At 36.3% G+C, this 11,605-nt stretch overlaps 1 long non-coding RNA gene across 1 annotated transcript; it reads left to right on the plus strand.

The window, feature by feature from the left end:
* Positions 1–3,621: 3,621 nt before the first annotated feature.
* Positions 3,622–7,270, plus strand: LOC121638459. Its single transcript, XR_006010021.1, has 4 exons — positions 3,622–4,069; positions 4,171–4,281; positions 4,432–4,564; positions 5,191–7,270. It is a non-coding gene; the product is annotated as an uncharacterized LOC121638459 (long non-coding RNA).
* The last annotated feature ends 4,335 nt before the right edge of the window (positions 7,271–11,605 follow it).

The following is an 11,605-nucleotide window of genomic DNA, read 5'->3' on the forward strand; positions in this document are numbered from 1 at the left end:
CCTTTAATTAAGCATTAATGGTCATGTTATATGTCAGGTTTCATATATAAAATATGCAATAAAGCAGAGTTTGCTTTTTGGTGGAGCTGCTTTGTGGAGATGTTGTTCAGATTCACCAGCAGCTCATAGGACATAAAACTTTTTCCCATAAACTAGTGGTTGCTGTTGCAGTATAACTACATTCATCTCTGTTATTGTTGTATGGGATGGTTCTAATTTACATAAAGTTTGATCTTTCAGCATGCCAGACATTTTGCTCTGACAGGATCAAAGCAACTGGAAGGCTGAGAGAGATGAAATGTGGAGGGACAACATCAACCTGAGCAGCATGAGAGGCGGACTACTGAAGAGCCACGATGAGTTCAAAAGTCTGAATGTCAATCTGACCCAAAACAGGAGGAGAAATCCTGAGTCCCTGAGTGAGAAAAAAATAGATTTTTTATTAAATGAAACTTTGTTAAACACTTTTATGTGATGTAGCCAAACTTCAGAAGCTGTTTTTTCTCTGCTCAAAGATAATAAGCAGCTCTTTTTAAAAAATAATCTTTTAATTCGCTTTTTCAACATTTCTTCAACATAGAACACAACAGAGGGAGTAGAATAAAATAAAAATGAAAAATCAAAATTGACTCAAGAGAAAAGGAAACAGGGAAGAGGAATAAAAAACACAACTGCAGGAAATAGGACAGTTTATAAAACAAAATAAACAGCAAATAGTCTGACTCGGCAAACTCACTGATCCCATGAATGTTATACATTTAGACCAGTCTTCTTCTGCCTTCATGTAATATGCACATTATAATTTATAAATCTGCTTCAGTGAAAGAAACAATGAACTCCAAAGTTTAACATTTAATGAAAATTTGACTGTGCAATATACTAGACCTGTTGTGTTCCTTCTGTAAACGAATATAAAGAGCTACAATAAGGACATTTTTGCAAATTTGCCCAAAAGCTTCACCAAAATAGCCCCCATCCCAACACATGTTGCAGGAGCAGCAGCTGCTGTGTGCCAGGCTCAGTACCAGAGATTCAAATGGCTGGAACGAGTCCTTGCACAGAATTTGTTGCATATGCACAAGAAGCAATCCTTTACTGCATGTTGGTTCATTGCACTGCACACCTTAAAACAATAAAAAAAAAATCATGAACAGGACCACCTCCTCACAATCTAGAGATTTAATCTCCAAAAAGAACAAATTCACAGCCTTTTCTCTGCACATGAGAATACCAAATTAATTCAAACTAATTAACCTCATTTATTTATGCTACAATGAGCTTATGTAACATGGCAAAAGTTAATGTAATTTTCTTTTCTTTTCTTTCATTTTAACTTTATAATTTCAGTTAAGCTGAACACCCAGATATCTGCAACCCTCCAGATGAATATTCAGTTAATTATATTTCTGTCATTTTAGAAGGGAAGTTTACTTTATTTTATATATAGCTAGTAGCTAGTAGTAACTGAGGAGTCATTTTCGTCATGAAGGAGTCAGGTTATGTAGTAGCTGTCATTTTGGAGGTGGTTAAGGCATCAGTTTAGTTATACGAAATATATAATAAACACTTAACACTAGAAAATGTGTAGCTCAGATCAAGCTGAAATGCACTGTGTGCATCTGTGATCATTTAAGCTCCATTCATCCCCTCCACAAATCTTTGCATCTAAATCCAAGAATGAAAGAGATTTTCTGTCTTTTTGTCCAACATGCCAAACAAACTGCAGCGTGTCACACTTTTTGTGTTAACAGAGACGACGTGCTGCCCTGCAGGCTCGATAACGTTTGGTCATGGTTGCTTTTTGTTTTTATGTAACTGAGGAAAACTGGACTGACTGCAGAAGATTTTGTGAAAGCCGTGACGCAGATCGTATCCAGCAGAGAGGTGAGTTCACACGTGAGTCTGATGATGAAGTTGAAATGAACCAAAATGTAAAAAGAAAGCCCACTGAGCTATTGTTTAATTAGTCTAAGAGCTTATTCAAAGGTAATGAAATCATTATAGTGAAGAACTCAGATTACATTTATAGTATCACACTGAATAATACATATTCCATGAGATGTAGCTTTCAAAGCTGAAAGAAAAAGCTAATTCTATTTTAGATTTTACCCTCAAAGTACAGCTGTTGTACCCTCAAAAATAGATAATTATTCGTACCCTTGCTGTTTGTACCCTATAAAGACCAGCATTGTTGAATTGGGGTACAAGGTGGCCTTCTGAGGTACAATACTAGTACAACAGCAGTACCTTTGAGGATACCACCTGGGTGACAATCCCGTGTTCCCCTAAAGGTCCAAATAAGGTACTTTATTTTCTGAGTGTGCATGTTCATTAAGCAAACACTGAAGCCCATCTCTCAAAGGGACGGGAGTTTTACCTGAAGTGAGAATCACACTCTTTGACACTCTATTTGTCCCCGAAACTTTATTAGCTGAGGTTCAACTTTCCAGATCCCAATATAGATCAGTGTCTCTCAATCCTGGTCCTCGAGGATCCCTGGACTGCATGTTTTAGATGTTTCCATGCTTTAACACACCTGACTTTAATGAATGACTCATTTACAGGTTTAACAGGACTCTGTGGCGGCTAATTCAATGTTTGAAAATGATGTTTCATGCTCCCTGAACCACTCTTTCAAAATCTAAGCCATCAGGGAAGATGCTCATTCAGTATATTCAGGTATCAGCTGACCTCATTCTTTGGGCACATAACGCTGCTGAACCTAGACCTGACCAACTGCAGGAACCCCAGATCATAGACTGCCCCCACAGGCTTGTACAGTAGGCACTAGGCATGATGGCTGCTCTGGAACAGGGTAAATCTGGACTTATCAGACCACATGACTGTCTTCCATTGCTCCAGAGTCCAATCTTTATGCTCCCTAGCAAATTGAAGCTGTTTTCTCTGGTTAGCCTCACTGGTTAGTGGTTTTTGTTAAGGCTATACAGCTGTTTAGACCCAATCCCTTGAGTTCCCTTCACACTGTTCATATGGAAATGTTCTTACTTTCACTATTAAACATAGCCCTGAGTTCTACTGGTGGCTTATAATTTGATGTCATTAAACGTTTAAGTGATCACCATCATTCAAGATGTTTTTCTGACCACATTTCTTCCTGGAAGACGATTGTTCCCCACTATCCTTCCAGTTGGACAGTTCTTAACCCAAATGCCTGATGCTGAAAATCATCATGGAAGAAGAGGTGAAATGGTGTTAGGTATCTTAAAGGGAGATCAGTGTGCCGCCAACTTCACCGTACCAGGAACTGAAGGGAAGGACATCAGTTTTCCCAACAAAAATGTTAACGACACGCCAGCATTTGATTCTCTGAGACTTTCGCTAACAACACAAACATTTTCGCTGATACTGAAGGCTCCGATTTGAATCCCACAATAAACACAGGAATCATCTCAAGACTGGTCCAGTTTGTTTCTGAGTCAGAATCTTACACGCATTGAAAATAATGTTGAAACAAAGATTGGAAAACCTATTAAATTTCCTCTGACTTTTACTCAAAAAGCTTTTTTCTTGGTTCAGCCTTCTCACATGATTGATTTATCGCATATTTATGATGAGAATCAGAAAAGTCAACCTGTCTGTCCACTTTTTTATCTTTTGTAAAAATAACCAGCCTCTGAACAGTGGTCATGACCTTTACCTATTGAGCACAAAATGTCAACAGTCACAGATAATCCCACTGATTAATGAAGAACAAACATACACAAACATTAAATTATGACTTCCTCCTTTTCTTCTCTTCCCCTTTCCATGCAGGGTCCTACCTCTTTCTGAACACATATACAGATGTCATGTTAATATGAAACAAAGAAAAAGAAACATCTTTGTTCAAACTTTGCAGGCTCTGTCGACAGTTTAATTTATGACAGCTAAATAGCAGTAATGTCTGAGGAACTGTACACTAAGCCTGGCAGCGTCACGGCGGATCGCTGTGATCAGGACATAACGGAAAACAAAGTGGACATTTATGTCAGTGCAGAAAGTCTGAGAGTGTACGACAGTCCCTGGATGGAGAATGCATCACTAAACTCAGCAGGAACTGAACACACAGGTATACTTTACACACAACATGTTTGGTTTGGTAGTGATGTGTACAGCTGGTAATGAAATTGACAGGTTTTTAATTTAATCTGATGGACATTCCTTGTTAAGGGTCTTTTGTCAGAAAAATCTCTGTAAGGAGGAATCCCAGCAGAGGTGAAATTTTTCTGTGTGTGCTGTGTCTTCTCCTCCTGATTCTTATCATCTGGCTCACAGTCAAAAGTATGGTTGTTTTTTTGTTGTTTATTTGTTTTTCATAGATTATGATTTTGAATAATGAAAGCGAAATTCACATTATGTTTATAAGATGATTCATGAAGACAGAATATGGACATTTTAGTTACTGTTTTGTTGCCTTTTTGTCTCTTACAGTGAATAAAGACAAAACCAGTTGGGAACTAGAGAGAGAACAGTTAATGTCCACTCCAGACAATGAAGGATCAGTTAACAGCAAACAACACTGAACTCAGCAAAGAAAGAGATGACATGCGCAGGAGGCTCAGCAGTAAGCAGGATTACTCTTCATTTATCATGTATCACCTTTTTTTCTCCTGGTGATGATTTTCTGTGTAACTTGTTCACAGTGCATCATCTTACAGAAACTATATATATATATATATATAATTTGCCCGCTTGTATTTTTGATTTTGACTCAGTTCCTTCTTCCCCACAACAGTTTGGCCTGTCCATGTATCCATGATAATCCTCCAGGAGTTCACTTCAGTAGGAATTCATGAGTAAAATTAATACTTTTAGAAATTATTTTTTATTTGTGACCTTAAATTGTCCTTCCATAGTGAGGTTCTCTCAACTTAAAAAAAACTCAACTAGTTTGTTAGTTGAATACTAAATTAATATCACATAGATTCAGTAACTTGCTGTTGTGACGATACAAACTGACACGATCACAAAAAAAGAATTCATTGTTTTGCTTGGTGTGAATAAGGAAAAATAAGGAAATTTCTTCCACAGTGTGTAAAGATAATATTTTTAGCTTGCCCTTTCGATGTTTTTCTTTTAAAAAGTGAGCCAAGGCATCCATACAATCCACTTGGAGGTGAAAGGATCAATCAACCAGCGAAACATGGCTTTTTAATCAGAGTTGTTTTCAAATGTTTCTTTAAAATGCAGAAAAGACTCCACCTGGAAAACAATGAAACTGAAAACACTTCAGCATCGCACACCGGCACCCACGTCCCAGCCCAGGTCCCAGTCCTGGTCCCAGCCCTGGTCCACATTGCCTGCACCACAGCGGAGGAGAAGCAATCCCCTCGGGAACAGGAACCAAAGGCTCCTCCACCTTTGGTTCCTGTCTCCAAGTGGGTCTTTCCTCCTCCGTCTCTGGTTCCTGTCTCCGAGTGAGTTGATTCTCCTCCGCCTCTGGTTCCTGTTCCCAAGGTGTCCCATAAAGGGTTGCTCCTCCTCCACCTCTGTTTCCTGTTTCAGAAGGTGTCCCAGAAAAGGATGTTCCTGCTTAGTCTCTGGTTGCTGTCTCAGAGTGGGTGCTGCTGGACTCCCGTGCCTTGGTTCCTGTTCTTGTGCCTGTGGGGTATGCTGCTCTCAGGGCATTCTGTGGCTCACCAGAGGTGTCTCAGCTCCTCTGTCCCTTGGTCTCTGGCCTTTCATCCATGGGATCTTTGCCTCGCTGGCCACTCTGGGCTGTCCTGCCACACCAGCTCCTGTCATCACGGCCTCCACGCCGCTCCGGCCGCTGGCTGTCTCAGCTGCTTCTGCCTGCACTTCGGCCGACCTCCAGAACATTCCCTCCTGTCTGCCTGGCCGCTGGCTGCTCTCCAGAGAACAGTTTCGTGGACTGCTTTTGTTTTTTTTGTTTTTTTTGTTTTGTTGTCTTTTTCTGGTAGGATGGGTTGGATCAGATATTCCAGCACCTGTCCCAGTTTTTGCCAGTGGAAATGCAAAAAAGATGCGTATCAACTTGTCTTTTATCAACCCAGATCGATTGGTGGAAACTGGTCTTTAGTTGGTAGCAATTAGAGAGGTTTTTAAAAAAAAAACTTTTTTTCTCAGTTCTAGTGCAGTGCTAAATTTTGCTGTCTACATAAGTAAACACCTTATGGAAAAAGTGAACTCGCAGAATTAAGTAGATTAATTACATTAATTTTGATTACATTAATTTTTACAAAACATGAGAAGTGTTTGCAGTTACATTGTAGGACAGATGGCATTTCTTGATTTTGTAATTGAACCTGTTTAAAATGTTTCTCTGTCTCAGGTACCAACGGGTTAGATATGTTACATCAACCAACCAAAAAAATAAATAAATAAAATTTAACTGACAAGTTAAGATGAAGATAAATATTGGAGGAATATTCTCTTATGAGTTGTATCAGCAAGGAAAGGGTTTTTCGTCTGTTTTCACATTTGGTTTCAGATTTAAATACCTGTTACATCAGCATTTTTCTCTTACAAATGTTTACATATTACACATAACAGCTGATTTGTCAGAAACTTTATTGAACATTTTTATACAAATATGTGAAATGTGTTTTTGGATTAAACTACAGCTTAACCCTGAACCCTTTCAAGAACGCTGTCAAGACATTGGGACCCTCAAAGTCCTGACTCCAATCTGGACCGCGAGGCATGTCAATTTAAGTTTTGAATTATAAAACGCTATTATCCTAGGTTTTGTTCAAAGTGAATCTTGCATAAATAAATAAATAAATAGTTTATAATGTTAAATAAAGTGTCAATGGATATTATTTACAGCGATCTAGTGATAACAACTGTGTTGAAGTTTTGCACTGTATGGTGACAGCCAATGAGCAGAGGGCTACTATAAATGACAGGAACCAGTAGCCTATCAGTACACAGGGGTGTGTGACGTTAGAACCAATCAGAAGCAGAGTAGGGCGGGCATTTGGATCAGCTCCGTTAGCAGAAAACCAAAGGAAGCCCAGTGCTTCAAAAGTGCTCACAACTTCAAAAAGTTCCAGAACTTCAAAAGGTTCCTACAGTTGGAAAGCCCCAAGATGACTCACTTTGAATGAGAAAGGATGCCCCTGTCAAAGTTTTTCAAGAAGAGAAAAGTGGACCCAGAAAACAGGGAGCTTGAAGTATGCCTTCATTTTTCCCGAATGTAGCACTAAGCCAGTGTGTTTGAACCATTGCTTTAATGCTAATGTAAAACGTAATTATGACACAAAGCATTACCATTTCAAAACTGTTCTGTTTTTTACTTCAAATGTCACTTAATAAAATAATTTTTTTAAAATTAAAACATTTTAAAAAATCGTCATGTTTATGTTGACTGTTTTCATTTGTCATTAAGAATTTCTTCCAGAATGTGGTGAATTTAATTAATATCAAATATGTAGGTTATTTGTTTATTTGGAATATTTTTGTTATAATTATTTTCATAGTTTTGTATTTTGTTTATTTGTGAAAGAAAAACAGTGGAAAAGTTTGATAAAAAATATGTTTTTGCTCATTTTTCTGGACCTCTGGCCTTCAGTGGAGAGCAGATATGGACCTTTGAAAATTAAGTTTGAGAACCCCTGATCTACACTTTGAAATGCCCACTGAAATGAGAAAATGTTTCAGTACAGCCAATATTGGTCTCAAAGGCCTTAAAGCTGCTTCCAAAATACACTGGTGGACATGTGGCACCTTTTACCCCCACTACAGTCATGCTCTCGGGTGTTGTTTTTTTTTTTAAGATTCATCCCTTTCCAAAGTGTTCTGGATTTGACCTACCAGGGTTAGTATTGTGTTATATATTAGTGGTTCCCATCTGGGGTCTGGGGTCCCTCAAATAGCACAGAGGGTCCTTGAAGCTTTGAACATTCAGAGCCAGTAGTTTCGTTTGCATGGACAAATATTTCATCTATCTGATTGAAAACAATTTGATTGGAGATTCCTGCTGATATGTTTACATGGGCGCTAGATAAAATGATCTGATTAGTTCTATTTACGTGATGGACAGATTTAATATGGTTCTAACACTTTTGACATGCACAGTTGGGAAGGGTTTGTTTGTTTGTTTTTTAACACTAAAATCCACAATAATTTTTAACTCATTCAGTTTCTACCAAAAACTTTCTATCTACCACAATCCTGTTTTGTTTTGCTGCCGCCATTGTTCAAGTCTTCACTAAAACTCATTACGTCACACAACCCCACGTGGTTCAAGCATGCGCAGAGACAACATACACCACAGAACGATCGACCATAACAGAACTGGAAAATTACCAGGGATTACCTTCTACATGAAACTAGCAATCTAACCAGTCAGGATGGTGTCCTGTAAAGAGTATATGAGTGATATATGACACTTTGAATATTATAACCAATGCAGCTATAGAGTGTATTTGATTATGAAAGCAATATTGACCTGGACACAAATTTCTTTAATAGTCTGACATACAACTGCTGCTATTACACAGCTGATCAATTTAACATGAAGATAGAGGTAGAAAACAGCATCACATGGATTCATTATAATAGTAGAAGTTAATATGCAAACTTTCACTCTATTAAAGAACAGCTAAGAGAGTTTGAGAGTCCTTTTAGTGTGATTGTCATATCAGAAACCTGGATAACTCCAGAAAAGAGTGAAGATTTTGAATTAAATGGATATGGTTTTATTTCATTCAGATAGGAAAAATAAAAAATGGGGTGAGGTGGCTCTGTATATTGATAAAAACTTAGATTGTAAGCATGTGGAAAGAATGACAACCATTATAAGTGATGGGATGCATAACAGTTGAAATCTGTTTGAAAAGAAAGAAAAATATCATTTTCAGTTGCATATACAGAACACCAGGATCAAAGACTGAAACATTTAACAATAATATAGAGGAATTATTTACTAACTTAAATAATAAAGTGGTGTTTATTTGTGGAGGTTTTAACATAGACCTGCTAAATCCAAATATTCATAAAAGTACAGATGAATTTATTCATACCATGAATATCTCCCCTGATAGCCAACTGGAATAACATCACATTGTGTCACTTCAATAGATAATATGTTTACAAATTTAACTGAGAATAATATAAGTAGTGATATGAGTGATCATCTACCAGTGCAGCTTACAACTGTAACTATAAGGAAAACAGAAGTGAGAGTGATGTTAAACACAAAAGATTTAGAAATGAGAAAACACTGAATGTATTAAAAAATGAATTATTAAAACAAAACTCAAATATAATATATGAAGAAAATTATGTCAGTAAAGCATATGACACATTTTTAAAGACATTTAAAGTTTTATATGATGAAAAAACAACTGTCCAGTAATTAAATATAACAGGGAAAGAAATTACCGTGGATGACTAAAGGCGTACAAAATGCTTGCAAAAAAAGAACTTTTTATATGGTGATTTCATTAAAATTAGAACTACTGAAACAAAAAGTAAATATAAAAGACTCCATAAAAGGTATAAAAACAAGCTAACCAATAAAGTTAGAACTTGTAAAAAAGAATATTACATCAACGAATTAGAATACAATAAAAACAACATAAAAGGTATATGGTTCATATTAAACAGGAAAATTAAAAATGAAACAAGGAACAACTGTCCAAAATATTTTATAGATAATCAAATTAATATAACAGATATGAATGAAGTAGCCAATGGATTTAATGAATATCTTGTAAATGTTGGATCAAACCTAGAAAAGGCCATAAAGACTGATGAGGCAGCATTAGATGCTGATTATGTTGAGAAAATGATAATTCTATGTTCCTAAACAGCAGTGGATAAAAATAAAATTTATGAAATTGTCAATGGGTTTAAGAATAAAACCGGTGTGGACTGGATGGATACAGTGAAGAGTGTGATTGATGGTGTAATAAATTCACTACTGAATGTCTTTGTCTTTGACTGGAGTTTTTCCATTCAAGGTGAAAGTAGCTAAAGTTGTACCCATTTACAAATCAAGAGATAAACACCACTACACTAATTACAAGTCCATTTCAGTACTTTTCTAGTTCTCTAAAATATTGGAAAAACTATTCATAAAGCAAATTGACAGCTTTGTAGAGAAACATCAGATGCTGAGTGACAGTCAGTTTGGCTTTAAAAATAATAGATAAACATCATTGGCACTGACTGAGATGGAAGAAATAACTAAATGTATTGATAGAAAGAGATATGCACTTGGAATATTTCTTGATCTGAAGGAAGCATTTGACACTGTCAATCATGGCATATTGTTTAGAAAAATGGAGAAGTATGGCTTCTCAGGTGTTGTTCTGGACTGGTTAAAGAGCTATTTACATAACAGGCAAAAAATAAATCAGTATAAATCTGGACTGAAGAATATTGCATGTGGGGTAACTCAAGGATGAGTTTTGGGTCCAAAAACATTTATTATGTATACTAATGATATTTGCAAAACATCAGACACATTCAGGTTTGTGTTATTTGCAGATGACACAAATATTTTTTGTTCAGGTGTGGAACTGCAGCAGCTTTTGGAGGTGGTCACAAAGAAACTACGCAGACTGAAAAAGTGGTTCGATATAAATAAACTGTCGTTAAATTGGAATAAAACTAGTTCTATGCTGTTTGGGAATCAGAAGAGAAATTTTGACGTAAATTTAATCATTGATAATGGAAAAATAGAAATAGTTAATGAAATTAAATTTCTCGATCTGATCTTAGACCACAAAATCTGAAGAAGTTGGCACAGAGCATTGCTGTCTTAGCTCTGTATACCTTATATTGTACATTAATTTTACCGTACATGAGTTACTGCACAGCGGTGTGGAGAAATACATACAAAAGTAATTTGCCAACAATAAATACAAGCAGAGAAGGGCCATTAGACTGATTATCAATGCAGGATGTAGAGATCAAACAAATGAGCTATTTTTAAAAATACAAGCTTGATTCAAATAATATTCAGAGCCAAAAATAATTTAATTCCAAATATTACTGAGAATTTGTTTTTAGCTATGAGGTTATGATTTAAGACAGAAGCTGAATTTAAAAATGCAGCGTGTCAGAGTAACTTTAAGAAATATATGTGTTTCAGTGTCAGGGGTAAAATTATGGAACAACTTAACAGATCAATTAAAGAAAAGTAAAAACATATACCAGTTTAGAAGGTACAAAATGCAAATATTAAATAAATATAAGCTTGAAGCTTGAAGAACAACAGTTTAACAAAGGACGGTGATGATGGTGTGACAGTGTTTTAAGCCAGAAATATTGTGGTGTTTTGTTTAATTTATGTATGTTTCCTTTGGAGGAGGGAGGGAGGGGAGTGTGTACATTTTCTATTGTGAAGTAGGAAATTTGAGTTGTGTAATAGAGTTGGAGTGTTACAGTGTATTCTAGAAATAGGGCAGGGCGATATAAGTTTAAACTTCGGCCTACTCCTTTTCAGACATGAAATGGGAAGATGTAAATATTGTAAATATTATAAATGAAAGAACATGTTTGAAATAAACTTTGAAAATTAAATAAAATTTGCTATATTACTCAGAGAAAATCACATTTTGGCTGTAGTGCAGTAGTGAAATACCAAGCGGAATACACACACACACACACACACACAAAGTCTAGGTGTAAA

Source organism: Melanotaenia boesemani, chromosome 4, assembly GCF_017639745.1.
Source record: "Melanotaenia boesemani isolate fMelBoe1 chromosome 4, fMelBoe1.pri, whole genome shotgun sequence".
In the NCBI taxonomy this organism is placed as follows: domain Eukaryota; kingdom Metazoa; phylum Chordata; class Actinopteri; order Atheriniformes; family Melanotaeniidae; genus Melanotaenia; species Melanotaenia boesemani.